The sequence below is a fragment of the Aplidium turbinatum genome, chromosome 7, assembly GCF_918807975.1.
Source record: "Aplidium turbinatum chromosome 7, kaAplTurb1.1, whole genome shotgun sequence".
Classification (NCBI taxonomy): Eukaryota; Metazoa; Chordata; class Ascidiacea; order Aplousobranchia; family Polyclinidae; genus Aplidium; species Aplidium turbinatum.
The window spans coordinates 31,098,819-31,115,572 of record NC_137478.1 but is presented as its reverse complement, the minus strand read 5'-3'; the positions used below and the strand labels follow the sequence as shown (position 1 = coordinate 31,115,572).

The 16,754-nt window shown below is 40.7% G+C and overlaps 1 long non-coding RNA gene across 1 annotated transcript; it reads right to left on the bottom strand.

The window, feature by feature from the left end:
* Positions 1–2,461: 2,461 nt before the first annotated feature.
* Positions 2,462–5,947, bottom strand: LOC145774126 (uncharacterized). Its single transcript, XR_014290004.1, has 3 exons — positions 5,831–5,947; positions 3,864–3,980; positions 2,462–2,602 (listed from the first exon to the last, which is right to left on the bottom strand). It is a non-coding gene; the product is annotated as an uncharacterized LOC145774126 (long non-coding RNA).
* Positions 5,948–16,754: the final 10,807 nt, after the last annotated feature.

The window sequence follows — 16,754 nt, the reverse complement described above, 5'->3', positions numbered from 1 at the left end:
AAGGCTTTGTCAAGGGTATTCTACTAAGCGTGTTTTTTATGTGATGAATTGGCCTTACACAGTTTGATTATATACAATCCATTAGGGAATTAAACAGGCTTATAACGCAATCATTTTAAAAGCTTAGCTTCATAAAATGCTTATGCGAAGACAACGTAGTCTTAACCATTCAAGGCTCCCAGTTATCTCGCCGGTTCAGAATCTTGCCCTCAATCAGCAAGTAATGGGGAGTGAGATCTTTCGGTTCCTGAAAATGCGGAGCTGAAGATCAGACTTTAGTTCCTCCAATAGTCCCTTCTCAATTTCTACATGCATTAGATATTGTTATTATTGTTTATGACAAGAACAATGTATTTCTGACGAAGACATTGTATTAAGTGATTGAAAATCATTGGTGTAGCTATGTAGCCTATTTGCAACTTCAATTCATTGTAGGAATCTTTGTCCTCAGACTGACAAAGCTCCTTTTGCAGAGCTTATTCCTGGTAGTTTCGCATACTTGTTGAGGCTTTGAATCACTAGCTCAGGTCTAGTTACCGAGTTTGACAAAGTACAGTTTCCGGTTTTTGTTATCTGAGTATTATTCCATCCACTAATAGGCTATACCTGCTGAATAGAAAGTTGTCTTGAAATGCGTTGCTCAAGTGCACAGTGCACACCTCGAGAGTCGAACTAGAGCAATTGATCTTGCAGCTTGTTAGTTAAGTCAACTGCTTCACCAATTGAGCAAGCAGTATCCGGGCTGTCAACAAGTTGTGTAAACACATCATCATTTCAAAGACGTTGAGGTAGTCAATGAAGATGAGTCCGGAAGATGGCGCAAGTAATCTTTGTATTGGGTAAAACCCTAACCCTAACCCAGGGATAAACAAAACTCCAACGTATTTTATGGACAGAAATCGTACCAGCTAATAAGTATATTAACAACATTAGGCCTGCTTATCATCTAAACAAGTCGGTATCGATGAAAACAAAAAAATCTATTCAGTTTGCGGCACACTTGCCCGATTTCCTAAAATCAAATATATTTGAGGAAGCGAATATATCAAACATTGACTCGAAGAATTCCATTTTTCGATTTTGTTTTGAGAGAAATAACGTGACCAACTGTTTCCGTAAATTTGCTTCGATGAAATGACGCCATAAAGAAGCATCCTTGACACTTAGAGGAAATAGTTTTTTTGTTATTTGCTAATCAATACACGGATGCAAGCAGAATTTTATTCACAGAGTTAATGAAAATAAATGACGAAATGATAATCAAAGTATATAAGCAATATTGTCGATGAACGAAAGTGTGTTAACACTTTAGCTGCCAGCGTTTTGAAAAAGTGAGAATAGTTCTCCTCTTTCTCTGGTTGCCATGGTAATGATAAAATGGGTTGCCAAACTATTGAAACGCACTTTGAAATTTTGGAGCAAATCGGTGTTGCAATTGATCGTCGAAATGACCATTGCATCTACAAGCGCGCCAGTCAGCAAAACAGTTTTTTTTTGCATTGAATCAACCTGTTCAGACGTGAAATCAATGTAAAGAAAAACGATAGGCCGAGTGATTCAACGTATTCAAACATTGAATCAATGTAAATACGAACTGTTAGGCTAATTCGGTTCTTTGAACAAATCGAATGGCTTTTGTAAATATTTCTCAGTTGCAACTTATACCTGGTCAGCAAAAGTTCCTTTTTTACACGATTTCAACGTCTGGCGACGATGAAACGATGTAAAAATGACAATTTTTGCTGGCCGGTAGCTAGGCTACTGTACCGTACCGAAGTTTAACTTAACCAACTAGGCGATTGCAAACATATTTCCTTTCGATGAAACCTATAGGCTACCACGTTTGGTTTGCCTTTACATTACATTCAAAAGTTTTGTTGACATCATACCATAGTCATAGCATATATTCATAAGAAAATGCTTGCTTGGATTTTTTTAGCGACTAGGGTTAGATAGCCTACAGGACTTCTAGCTAGTACCAGTAAGCAGTCTAGTCTAGTGACTCTAAATGAATAGGTAAATTAGTCTAAACCTTAAAAAATAATAGAATATTTCAATTACCTTGCTGCATAAAAAGTAAGCTTTTTTACATGACCTATGTGCATTGATCAATATACTAGTAGCCTGGCATCATGATCCCAGTTTAAGAATTTCTAGACCTCGAAGTCATTGCTGTATTTCGAGCTTTGTTCACACAGATTGGTGTTTTGACTTTTATTTAATTTTAAGAATTTGGCGGGGAAATAGGTTAAAAATCGTTTTTTTTTGGTTTAAAATTAAAGCAACCTGTCAGGCCCCCAGACTGGCAACACATTAGGATTTTTGGGGCATTGTGACGTCATGTGACGTTAAATTACATCACAATTGCACGAGCTAACTCGTTTCCAGCGGCAGAACTGTTAATGGGCAAAAACAAAACAGAGGCAAAGATTATGAGATTTTATTTATTTCTTCCAGAGATAGCGCTGACACTTCGCATTGCAGCCACCGCAAAAGTTTGGCACACAAACAAACGGCCATCTGCATTTCACGAACTTGCATGGATCGATGAAGCAGTTGACGCAGAGTACACCTCGTTGGCAGCACCGGTTGAAGCATTTCACTGAAATAGAATCTCAAAAATTACGGTATCTTAATGCAGAGATATCTAAACTGGAATAAACTGGGATATATGGTATCCCTGCCTCAATCCAAAGTAGAGAAGCATTTCCAAATGCGTTCCCTTTGCTTTATGTTGTTAAATTTTGACTTTATCGTGTTTTTTTTTTACTTTTCTTTTACCAAGTAAGTTAAAAAATGGATAGACTCAGTTGCTGAAAGAAATGAACTAGCCGCCTTGCTTTAGTTAGTGCCGAAGATTGGTATGATGCGAATCTTATCTCTTCATCTTTCGATGCTTGGTAATTGGTAGGCTATCCAGCATGGGCTCTATCCAAGGAGTGGTTGGAATGCCTAAGACGATTTTAGCCCACTATCCAAAAATCACTCCCCCGAATTCTAAAATTGGATAGAGCCCTTGCTATCCAGTGTAAGATCACCTTTACTTTTTTTAACAATTTTCTTTATTAGACTATGCAAAGTTAATGCACAATTTTTGATTAAATTTTCATAGCCAATTTACACAAATTCGGAGGATTTTAGTCGCTTTCTGTAAGTATTTACAAAAATCTCAGTTTTATTACAAGAAAAATTGTGTTCACGCATAACATTGAGCATAATGTTTTGTGCGTTCCGAATCTGATGGCGTGTTAGTTTTTTTAAATTGGAAATCTTTGCTTAATATCGTAGATAGAAGTACTGTGAATATCATAGTATTTATGAACACTAAATTACTAAATTAGATTAAGTGAAAGTAAATTTTCACAATATAAAATCTTAACTAAAAGTCTTTTTTACTTAAAATTTCGACTGAATTGCTCGAACGAGACAGAGTGGCCAAAATCACAATTGGTATGTAATTGATGATGTCACAAAGCCATGACAATGATTGACCTCATTGGGTTAGGGTTAGCAGATTTGTTTAATTTTTTGCTTGCTGCTGTTAAAGTTAACATATACAGTACATGTACAATTGTACATGTAATATAACAGTACATGTATCTCTAGCGCAGAGGCATCCAACCCGTGGCCCACGGGCCACATGTGGCCCGCGAGAAGGTTCTGAGTGGCCCGCGTGATATTTTTCGAAATGACATATATTATATAATCAACTCAATCGCCAACGTAATTTATGGCGAACTTACATTCCGATAAATTGACATTTATTGCTTGCTTCTTTCTCTATTACTCTATAATCCCTAGTGTATGGGGTGCGCAACTGTTTAAGTTAATTTTATTGTATCACAATGCACATTGTTACGCACCACATTTTCCACATTGTTCCGTCCACCCTTTTCCACACAATAGTACTGGTGCTTCAAGAGTCAGTCAATCAGCAATATTTCTTGCTTTTAGCGAGAGAATTTCAAAACTTTCTATTCCTAGAATTTTACAAAAAAAAATTGTTACTTAAGAAAAAGATCAGAGGATTCATAGATTAGCAGTTTTCGTGACATCATTATTCGGCAGCACTTACTTGTGCGAGCAAGTTTTTTGTGGATGAACCTAGAGACAGCCGGACAATACATTACGGGACGCGCAACTCCGCTGTTCCGGCAACATCAGAAGGGTCAATTGCCAATTTGACATTTTTTACGCTTTGTTGCTGGCTTGCTTTCAACTAAAAACCTTAAATCACTTTAAAATCAACTTCACTCTTCTTATATAACCCATAAAATGTACAAACACATTTCTAAGATTAAAATTTAGGTGTGAGGGTTTTAATTAGAAATTATCAGATAGTCATTTTTAAGATTACAAATTAGCAGTAAATACTCAAGTGGGCCAAGCAACCATTCGTAAACTACATGTGGCTCTTTGGCCAAAAAGGTTGGACACCCCTGCCTAGCGCCTGCAATGAAGCTTATTGGCCTTGAGATATTATTGCAATGTGATCTTTCTTTTGAAGTAGCTTGAGTTTAAGAAAATATTTTGAAACTCACACGATTTTTAAAAGAAAATTGCCAAACATGGAAGTTATTGATTTTTCTATTCAACTCAACACGTGTCTTCCATTGCACGACGCTGTTTTGTAAACAATGATGATAGTTTGTTAAAAAAAGCGTTTCCATCTATTCTGCCGTCCCAAGGTAAAGCGACGTAACTACAGAAAAGTAAAAACCGAGAAAAAGCGCTTCAAAGTTAATCGTAAACCATAACTACATTTTAATCGCAATTTAACATTTGATGCCTCTAACTAAAAGAACTTGCCTACATTTTGTTTGAATGAGAACAAAAACATTGATTGTTGTCCTAATTTTCGCTAATTAAGATAATCAGTGTAGTTACGTCGCTTTACCTTTGTTAACCTGATTGTTTTTCTGACTGTGCTGCAAAGGCAAACCAGCATATCTCAAACAATGCATTAGATTCACACACAAAATTTGTAATATTGTTCAAATACAATGCAGTATCTTTAGTCAACATCTATTAAGTCAAGTGAGTTGTCATTGGTGGGTAGCTGTTCCCAAAATTGACGTCGATTTGCCGGCATAAGCGGGCATAGCTTGCTTAGTATGTCCCCGCGTTTTGATGCTGGCACACCACGCGGTGCTGAACGACATGATAGAACACTGTCGACTTTGAACCTCTTCTTCAAGAAATCAAGGCATTGGTAGTCAGCATTGATGCTGTGGAAAGTTTTGTACTTAACCGACCTCTATCCTCTCTGGAACAGCACGGCACTCATATCAGCAAGCTTAACACGCGGGACTGCCTTGGAGAGTTGGGCTCTATGAGAACCATCCACAAACTGCTGATTCTGTTCACTAAAATGATGCTACAAGGCGCTTTATGAAGAGTGTTTACTGTTTGAGTACAGAGGCTGCAAAGTCAACCCATTAACAAAAGATTAACCTCATTTATCAATACAAAACGAGCGAAACAATTGGCCTTGTTTGGCAGAGACTGACACCCCATTGAGAATTTGGGATTAACTCTAGACTCTACTGCAATTCGACGTGACTGGGATTATTTGCTCTAGATGCTATGGTAAAACGACGTAATTGCCAGTTACGTCGTTTTGGCTTTGCATATATCATCTTTACATGTAGTTACGTCGTTTTACCAACAAATATCTCGCAAACTACTGCAGTTACGCTGTTGAATCTTTGCCTGAAGAAAAATATAGTCTTTGCGAAGCGTTTAACAATAAAAAGTGGGAAAATCAAAAATCTGTAGTTACATCGCTTTACCTTGAGACGGCAGCATTTGTGAGATGCTTTTTATTTACCTTGACCGGGCTTGCAGTACCATCCAGCAGCTAAGGACACCATGACCACCAACAAGAGCAGAGTGATCCCAAACTTCATGATGGAAGATTTTTGAAAGCGTACCCGATATTTCAAAGTTGATAAATTGAAGCAATGAAACTTCGCGTCTTCAGTGTCTGTTTTATAGCAATGTTTGGACAATGATTAAGCAACTTGAGAAGCTGTGCAAGCTGCAGACGCCCAAAACTAAATCAGTTCGACGAAATATGATTGCATGATAATTATGTCATGTCATTCTACACACCCTGACACCACCCGCCTTCAAAGCAAATACATATATGTTTTGAAATCTGGGCTCAGATTTAATATCGATCATCATTACTTGTTGTGTGCTCGTCCTGGTGAAGACATGTGTATTGTTTATTGTAATTGCTGTGCAGATCCAATGCATTAAATTATCCCGTGTCTGAAGTTTATTCAATGTCACCAAAGTTTGTGTCAATGCAAAAAGGGCTGATTGATTGCCTAACACCAGGGCACTTACATATAAGTAATAAAATGTGTCTAAAGACCCTTAACCTCCGTTCTGGCTTCTCGGTGTTTAGAGAATTGCAAATCATAAATTATTTGTAGGATCCAAGTAAAAGGATTCAACCAAACGTATAAAATCAGTACAAAAGCAACCAGGTTTGGTAACTACAAATATTTTATTAGTAGAGCTTTCGCCGCCATAAAGACGGCTTCATCAGTACTCTTATTCAAATAGAATTAAAATAAGAAGAATAGAACTCAAATAGAATTCTTATTCAAATTGATTCTATTTGAATAAGAGTACTGATGAAGCGTCCTTTACGACGGCGAAAGCTCTACTAATAAATTATTTGTAGTTACCAAACCTGGTTGCTTTTTTACTCACTTACATTAGTTGCATAAATGAAAACATCAAACTATCCAGACAGCAAAATCCGTCGTTTTTCCGTTGATTCAACGTCTGCAGACGTGTAAGTAAGACGAATTTTGCACACTAGGAAGAAACTGATTGTTGCTGTGGTCAAGTCCATTTCGACAAGTACAATTTTGAATTATTTTTGCGAAGTGTTACCGTCATGCGAAATTGCTTGTGCAGTATTTTGCATCACCATAAAAAATTGCAACTCATTCAGTGATGTCACGAAAGAAGTCGTGACTAATTCAAGCGCGAAATCACATCTTCATATCAGTATGGGCCGCCAAATAAAAGCAGCTACTTGGTCATTGTTTACTGATGCAAAGTCAATATCCGGACCCAGTCGATGTGAAGATGAATAATTTGAGCTACATTCTTTATTTATCCAGATAAAGAAACAAAATTACTTGATGAGAGAAAATTCATTGATTTGTGATTATAGTTCTGGTTCCTTATTGGCATATAGGTGTAGATCAGCTTCATGACCGCTACGATTAACATAAAAATAAACCCATAAAGTTAGAAATTTTATTGGATTGGCATTGTGGGTGTGTCACAACTCACCAGTAGCACAACTCGTCATCAATGGCTTGCATTGTTGAGAAACAAACAAAAAATCTATTATTCTTCTTTTTGCTGAACCTTTGTTTTTCACCATTACACGGGTCGAGGGTCTCCGCCTTTTACCGCCCTTGAGCAGGTGTCGAGCGGCCGTTAGTTTGATTCATCATTTAGTTCGCGCAGTGTTGTGACCGTGCTATATTTTAAACTGATTGTCCTGTTTTGGTATTATACACGTTACAACGTCCGCGTTTTGGTGAGTGATGGTGAGAAGTTGAAACAAATTAAACTGAACAGAGACTGTGCACTCCGTTTATTGCTGATGGTGCGATCGGTGGCAGGTTCCTTTTTGTCGATCGAAGGTGATGCCATTCCAAGTGGTGAGATTCGGCCAGTTCGCACCGGTTCACGCGAATCGCCTCCTAAAAATAAAAAAGTTTTTTGAACCGGTCCCTGGTCAACTTTTTCCAGTGGACCTAAAGTAATTACCGTATCAAAGGTTGCCACATGTAGATGATTTTAGTCTAAGCGAACCGGTTGCTGATTAGATTAAAATCTAGTCCTGGCCCCATGTGTGCATGTTGGGGAGAGGAATAGTCGGAGCCAGTAGTTTACACAATGTACAAGCAGAGGGCAGTAACATTGACAGGGGGTTTAAAAGGTGATTTTAAACACGGACAAGAGATGAATTTAGTGGCCCGTAACCTTCACAAGGGGCCTGGACACTTGAAAAAAATACCGCTCATTCTTTGGATAACTTGTGGTTTCCGTCGATAGCTTGCTTTATTGCATTTAGTCTAGTCAGTCGAAAATGTTTCACACGCAAAGTTTACGCACAAATGCTTCTTGGTGTATGAAATTACAAGCATAGTGACCCTACTGGTCACCAAAAAAATTTCAAACATTGCTTTGATTTCTTTTAGGGTTTTTGTAAAGCAAGGCTTGGCATATTTTTTTAATCGATATTTTACAATACGAACTTTCGCGTAAATTGTACGTTAGAGAACGTTTTTCTCACTGGCATCAAACAATGGATCGTATTAAAATAATTTGGCACTTGGATAAATGGTTTTGAGAACTTAAACATGACAAAGAAACAAACCAAGTTAATAGAACACAATGTTGGGTCGTCGTCGTCGTCGTCTGAGCTTCTGGGGCCGAGGGTCTATCCTTTTACCACCCCAGATTCACGATGTTCCCGGACTACACTGGAAGGTTACTAGAGTGCAGCCAGTCTTTGGTTTCATCATCCATGACGCGCAGACCTTCCACTCCGTTAGGTGGCTTGAAGATGGTACAGTCATTGATGATGTGGTCTGCGGTCTGTTCCTCGGCACCACATTCACAGGAGGAGGAAGAAGCCATTCCCCATTGGTGCATGGTTGAACGGAAAAGCCCGACGCCTGTACGGAGACGGTTGAGGCGCACCCATGCCTGTCTCTGTAGTGTCAGGCCAATGGGGCGTGTGTCGGCGTCGGGGATGAATGAATGGAGTCTGGTGGTGCTTGACCTCCATTCAGAATTCCATTTATGGTCCGCCCAAGTAGCCGCAGAGATGTCTTGTTTATCAGCTTCGTTGATCAGAAGTTGAGCGGCTGGCACGAATGGGTGTCTTGATTTCAGTCGGCGGGGGTGCCCGTTTGAGAAGGCAGAGATCTTGTGGTGGAGAAGAGGGTTAGGCTCCAGTGCCCGTCGACCGAGGGACAGAGTGGCTTCTTCGCGACGAAGCTCAGCAGGTTGGATGCCAGCGAGAATGGGGAGATTGTCCAATGGTGTGGGACGCAGGCATCCGGTCACTGTGCGCAGGGCGCTGTTTATGGCAGTGTCGATGTTGTGGCAGTGAGCACTGCGGCAGCAGACAGGTGCACAGTACTCTGCAGAAGAGTAGACAAGGGCTAAGGCTGCTATTCGCAAAGTGTCAGCCCTCGCTCCGCAGCTAGAGCTTGCCAGGCGCTTCAGTGGTGCAGCGCGGGATGTCAGTTCCTTGCGCAGTGATACCAAATGATGGCAGTATGTGAGCGATCTGTCTAGTGTCACCCCAAGATACCTTGGCTCGGGGCAGAAGGACAGAGGTTTTCCGTTGTTGTGGACATGTAGCTCACGATCAGCTTCCCGATTGTGTAGGTGGAAAGCTGCCGCCACAATTTTGGTTTCGCTGAGTTTCAGTCGCCAGTTCTGGAGATAAGCTGAGATGGTTTGCATGTCCTGGGTCAAGGTGTCTTCTAGGTTTTCCCACGACTATGTGGAGTGGAAAATTGCCAGATCGTCCGCATAAGCGTATTTTGCGGGGACCGCAGTTGGCAGGTCGTGGGTGTAGATGTTGAAAAGAAGTGGAGCCAGGACCGATCCCTGTGGGACGCCGGTTTTCAGGCGTCTCAGTCTGCTTCGCCGTGGATTGCCGGTGGTGAGGGTGAAGCTTCGATTCCTGACAAGTTCCATAATCATATGGACCATATGTCGGTCAGGAAGCAGGCGAAGCAGCTTGTAAGTAAGGCCACGATGCCATAGGGTGTCGTAGGCAGCTGTGAGATCTAGAAAGACAGCGCCGGCCTTCTTTTTTGCCTCAAAGCAGTCCTCGATGTCTTGGGTCAACAGTGTGACCTGATCTACAGTGGATTTTCCGCGCCGAAACCCAGCTTGCTCTTTTGGAAGGGGCAGGTCGATGATTGGGTTGACGCGGGCATAGATCAGCCTTTCGAGGATTTTGAAAGGAACGCAGAGGAGGGATATCGGACGATAACTCTTTGGGTCCTCTGGTGGCTTGTGAGGCTTAGGGATCGCAACTACTAGAGCTCTTCTCCAGATTTTTGGAATTGTGAGGTGGTGCAGGCAGGAAGAGAAGAATCTACGTAACCAGGACTTGAGGGCAGGGCCAGCATGGAGCACAAGCTCAGGGCAGATTTTATCCAGCCCTGGAGACTTGTGTGGTTTCACTAGGCGGAGGGCGGTGGCGAATTCCTCTGGAGTGAAATCTACAGAGATTGTTTCTTCTTGTGGTGTTACCACTCGCCACAGGGCAGACACTTCCTTGGCGACAAGGCGGGATATCTCGCGGTCCTTTGTCTTGTAGACCCCGTTCTGCACTAGCTGGGAAGCGATGGCATTTGCAGAAACGGGGCACTGGCGAGGGGAGTTTGCTGAGCGCCCAGTGAGGTTGTTGATGATGCTCCATGCTTTGCGGCTTGAGTGTGAGAAGTCGATGGTTTGGACGGCTTCATTCCATCGCTCAAGCTTCTTTGCGTCCAGCCGCTCAAGTAATCTGGTGGCGGCGGTGTTAGAAGCAGTACCCGGGGTGGCGTTTAGGTAGGAGCGATAGAGAGCTTCACACTCAGAGTCCAAGCGTTGTGTATAGCTGGTTCGATGGCCAAGTGGTATTGTGGCCTTTGCCGCAATTATTATAGCATTGCAGAAGTCCTGGTATGCCTCGTCTGCGTTGCATGTTTCAGGTGGTGGTAACTTTGCAGTAGACTCATTGGTCAAGAGGCTGTATTGATTCCAATCTGCTTTTTTGAAATTCCATCGCTTCACCGGTGAACTCGGGATAGGAGCCACAAGTTTTGGGGCGATGATGAGGGACGGCCGGTGTTGGGACCGCGGGAACTTCTCAAGCACACGTCTGTCTGGAAGAGAGCTGTTGACACTCGCGAAGGCCAAGTCAGGGTTTGTCCCTGTTCCCCAGCGGCCGGAGTGGAAACTGGCTGGTTCCTTTGGATTGAATAAAAGGGCAAGATGGTTTGTAGAGGCCCAGTCAGCCAGCAATTCTCCATCGCTGCTTGTGTTGTTGTAGCCCCAGTCGATGTGCTGGCAGTTGAAGTCGCCAGCGTAAAGACTGGGGGAGGAGAACGTTGGAAGGGATGATGGCAACATTCGCGAGAGTGGGGGCTTGTAGATGTTGACGATGTTGTAGTCTGAGATACATATGCACACCCACTCAATCTCGGCATCAGTTGGAGATTGGTCGACAAACGTACATTTCAGGCTCTCATGCACAAACATGGCAATGCCGTGCTTCCTGCTTAAGGTAGACCCGGCTAGCGTGTAGTTGGGAATAGCTAGCCTATCTGCAGAAGTGCAGTGGGTCTCCTTGAGGAGGATGACGAGTGCCCGGTTGGTATGGGCAAGCTGCTCCACAACTTTGGCCGTCCGGGTGGAGGCTCTTTGTTGACAAATTTTGTTTCTCATCTGGTTGAAAGCAGATGGTACTCACAGGATGGGGTACGAAGAGCCATTTGTCGTCCATCCCAAGGTTGGGTGCTGCTAGTTTAATGTGATTTATTGTATTGTCCAAAATAGGTCCTGGACAATTGGACATCCCTGTCAATGATAGCCTACTGAATCTGGCTGTTTGGAAAGTAAATTAAACGTTTTGCTCTGACAACATAGACTACGCACGAAAAATAGCCTATTGTAAGAAATTACAAAATTATTTTTTAGTTTTTTGCAAACTGAAAAAACAATTTTAACACAAACGCTTTTTAGTAAACCCTGCTCGCCCGAGTTTTTATTGGCAAAAACGGGTAGGCACTTTAACAAGCAGATTTCTAGTAAACCACGAACCAATCAGAAGCTACGCTGTTCATGACGTCATCAAGGTTGCGTCTAGGAAGAATAAAGGAAAAACACAAATTCTAGCTAAATTAAATCAATGATTTGCGCATTGGCTTAGGGCGGTGGTAGTCATTACATTGACGTGGGTTTGATTCCCACCTCTGCTATAGCTCTTTTTTCTTCTGTAATTACCAAACAAAGTTCAAAGTAATAATTACATGTAATTCTCTGGCTGAATGCTGGAATGGTCACAATTGGACAGATAACGTAGCATCTCATTGGTTCGTGGTTGGATTGGACAGAAGTCCATGGATTGGATATCTGCATGTTAAAGTGCCTTCCGCAAAAACGGGCTATTTGATGAAAAACCCGGGTTTTATGGGAAAAAATGAGTTTTATCACATGAAAATACCAGATTTTTTTTTGCAGAATTCCAGCATTGTCTATATTTATGCGATGTGCATTCATGTGAAAATCATATTCCTAGGCAGTGAGTTGCTGGTGGCTAAGTCTGCTAAATGTAACAAGAATTTGGTTTACACCCATACAGAGTAGCATTGCGTCTAAGGGGCACGGGAGGACACGCAGCCCCAATCATTTTGAAGCTACAGAATTTTCTTAACATTCAAAAAAAAGTTTTTTTTTTATAAGATTGGTTAGAAAATTGTTTGGATTTTGAACTACGAAGAGGTTTGGGGGTGGAGAGAAAGGGGGTAACCGGTCACTTCATTGGGCTAGGGCTAGTCACTTGACTGCAGATGCGCCTTAACGTGAAAAAGGTTTTGGCAAGATTCACACCAAACATACAAAACTATCTTCAGCATATAGCAACGTCGCATGAAAAAAGGTGCGTATTTGTTTCCTTTTACCATTCACACCCCGAATACAATTTCTGGCCTAGCCTACAATTGTTGTATTTTCGCTGCAAATTTCTCCTAAGAAACACTGTCGCATATGTTTGAAAATAGGCCAAGTTAGAAAGGTAAAAATGGCAAGGTTTTACTACAAATACGTGTATTGGGAAATGGGTAAATTTCGAATGTTATATAAGAGTAGACCTAAACCAAAATTTTCTTCAAGCCAAGCTAAATTGCTAAGTCAAGTTTATTTTTTTGTTTCTAGAGTGCCTCCCCCCAATGAGTCACGCTACCCCACTGCCTATAGCCTATACACTACTTTTTTGTTTTCTAGCAATAGTTTTCGGTTAGTCACTTAACTAGCCGAAAACGTTCGCTTACTGTTATTTTGTCTTTATAATGTTAAATGTAGTGTTGTTGCTGAGTTATGTTTGTTTATGGTTTAAAAAAGTTACCTCTCTACCTAAATTGTAAATTATTAAATATTTTTGTCTGCACTGAGATTAAAAAAGACAGATTCCTTGTTTTGATAACAGCAATTATAGCCAAGAAATGTTATGTAACGGAACAAAAGAGTAAAAAATGTGTTGCTGGTATCAAAATGTCTAATTTTTGCCGACAAGTAATTGTTTTGCTCATAATAAGCCTATTTGAGGTGTATGAAGCAAAATTAGGCTACAGTAGACTCAGATTAACCACCCTCTTGAATAAGCTTAACAGGTTTATTTTTCGCTTGTGGCTAGTCTAATTTTTAGGTACCCGGTCATTTGGTCGACAGGACGTTTGGTCGACAGACATTTGGTCGACAGGACGTTTGGTCGACAGGACGTTAGGTCGACAGAACGATTTATTTTAGGGTTAGGGTTAGTTAACTAACCATAACCCTAATCTAACCCTGACTCTAACCCTAACCCTAAAATAAATCGTTCTGTCGACCTAACGTCCTGTCGACCAAACGTCCTGTCGACCAAACGTCCTGTCGACCAAATGTCTGTCGACCAAACGACCGTGCACCAATTTTTAGTGGGCTACAACTTTCAATTGTATTAGAACTACCCATTTTAATGTCAACATAACCAATCCTTTTCAATGAGATCTGATTTTGGTGAGTTGGTTATTGCTTTTATGTTGAAAAACTTTCAGACCTATACCACAAAATTTCGTTTTATTTCGACGGAAAAATCTTTTCCCATCTTTCGTTTGAATATCCTGGCAATTTGGTTGCGTAATGCGGTTGAAAAAAATGCAGGAAATTGTTACAACACGGAAAGTGTCGAAGTGCATAGAGAGCGAGCTTGCATGCAAAAAGCTCAGCCAAGATACATGAATTATAGTTTCGAGTAAGAACGTTTCATGCAAAATGCTGTGTATCTAAAAATTTATTTCATAATGTTGATAATATGACTTGCATGGTCGAAGTACTGTATCCAGTTTTGTTTTTGCAGTGGAGTAAAAGTAGATTTACCCTGGTTCTCTTTGGCATAACTTTATATAATTTATTTTCACGCTCCTTTCCCAATAAAAAGTTTTGCCTAAGCCTATGCAACTGGTCTAGCTTTTCCCCAAGATTTATTTTGTAGCTTTAGCTTATAATAGCCTAAGGTTAGCCTATTGGAGAGTTGAACGTTCAGTAGCCTATATTTCATCTTCGTAACAATACAGCAAGATAATGCAATTATGAGGTCTACGGAATAAAAAATTGAAAACAATAGAAGAGAAATATCGGAACAGGCTACTCAAAATTGTTGCGTTCACTTCCCTCGCTTGGTGAGCCGCCTCATTTTCAGAGGTTTACAGATGCGCCCTAGCGTGAAAAAGGTTTAGGCATGATTCACACCAAACATACAAAACTATCTTCAGCATACAAAACGTCGCACGGGAAATAGTGCATACGGAAAATGGTGCATGTTTGTTTTCTTTTGCCATTCACATTCGGAATAGGCTACAATTTTTGATGTAGCCTATTGTTGTATTTTCGGTGCGAATTTTGGCTAAGAAACGCTGTTGCATAGACTACGCTTGCAAATAGAAAAAGTTAGAAAGGTGAAAATGACAAGGTTTATTTAAATACAGAGCTTTCGCCACACAAGTGTGGCTTCATCAGTATAAACTTATTCAAATAGAAGTTTGTAAACAATGATATATCTGTTATAGACATTTTATGAATGCTTCCTGATGTATGGAAACATACACATACTGTAAACAGAAGTGCTCAATCTTTTCTTTAAAATAATGTCATTGATAAGAATTTTTAATATGTCATTGAGCAGAATATTGTACTTCAACAATTGGAAGGTGATGGTATTGACCTCATGTTAGCGGGAGATGGAAGGGTAGATTCTCCTGGACATTGTGGGAAGCACGGCACATACACGATCATGGACACAAGATTGAATAAAATAGTGGATTTGCAACTTCTTTAGGTATGGACTTCGGCCAGTACATTTTATACTTTAGCTAGCAAATCCAGCTTCTTTTACATGACTCATTGAAATGCCAGTGTGTCTTATAACAAATTTACGTTTATTTTACGTATGTTTGTACGTTATAGTTTCTCTGCTTGGCGCGCTTTCCATTGATTGTTTTCTCTGCTCGCGCCTCACTCAATCTCAGCAGCCCATTTTCATAAGAGCTTTTCTTGCAGTGTTCAGTTAAAGGGACTTTTGTTACTTTAAGTTCTGATCGTGTGAGACTGGCTTAATTTGTTCGTTTTATATTAATGGCTTGTGTTTTGCAGATGTAGTTCGTTTCTTAGTTCATTTAAACCTAATAAATGGTCGTTTCAGTGTGAACGTATCCAGATAACAAATCAGTCGCTTTTTACATTGATTCAACGTCTGAAGACGTTGAATCAATGTAAAAAAGCGACTGATTTGCTATATGTGTACTTTTCTCAAAACTGCTCGTAAACAGGCCAACTTCGCCCAGAAAACAGCAACGTAATGATGATTTATTGATGCTAAGCTATTTCTGAAAGATAGCAGAACCTAGGTCCTATAGGAAATTCACTGCAACAATACAAGTTGTATTTGGCTGTACAATGTACAATTGTACATGCTTCCCATTGCCAAGTCAAGAAAAAGTTGCGGCCATGGCCGTCTCCCATCGAATCGGCACATACAGCACTCGCGGCCATAGCATTTCCGGGTAAGAGTAGATAAAAACAAATTGTGCGAAATTGATATGTTGAATGTTGTTGCAGAGAAATGTAAATGGCAGCAATGCGATGGAAAAGGCTGGGCTAGTTAAATGTATGGATTTCGTTGAGAGATGTTGCTTTGATGTGCGGGTGAAACTGCTCGTTACTGACCGCCATCCACAAATCATTGCATATGCGGGATCACATGCCAGAAGTTGAACATGTGTTTGATGTCTGCCTGTCTGGCATGTTGCGAAAGGTACAGTTAGAATAATTGTCACAATGAATGTGACTGCTACTTTATGCAATTCTGGTAGCTGACTGATGCTTTTTATTTTATTAGGATTTTGGAGATACAAGAGTAAATATAACCAAAAGTTGTTTTTACAGATGCTATAAGCACATTTCCCACAGACAGTTTGTTCGGTGGATATGGGGTTGTCTTGGTAGATCAATCCGTGTGCCTCTGATGTCATGCGTCGTTTCGGCCATTAGATCGAAGTTTCCACGTGACAAAAATGAATACGTTGGGTTTAAGTATCCTGATTTGAAATAAAGTCACAATACAAAGTCTGCTTTGAGAAAAACTTTTCCGTGTGCACAGAGAGAGTGAATTTTGTACATGTCCAGTAAGCTATGCTAGAGGTCCTGAGAGAATCTTCCTAGTTCTTTACAAACTAATATGGTACTTGCCGAAAGGTAGTTGCTTTCAGTGTTCATTTTATCAACTACTAAGCCGCTTACAATCGACATAAATACATGTAGTTCATTGTATTTGTTGGAAACGACACTACGAACACTTGCTTACAATGCATCTTGCGCGAACATAAGATCGGCTAGTACTCTCATGACGTCACACGTGATTATCGCACGGTTCAGTGAGCACGCGTCGC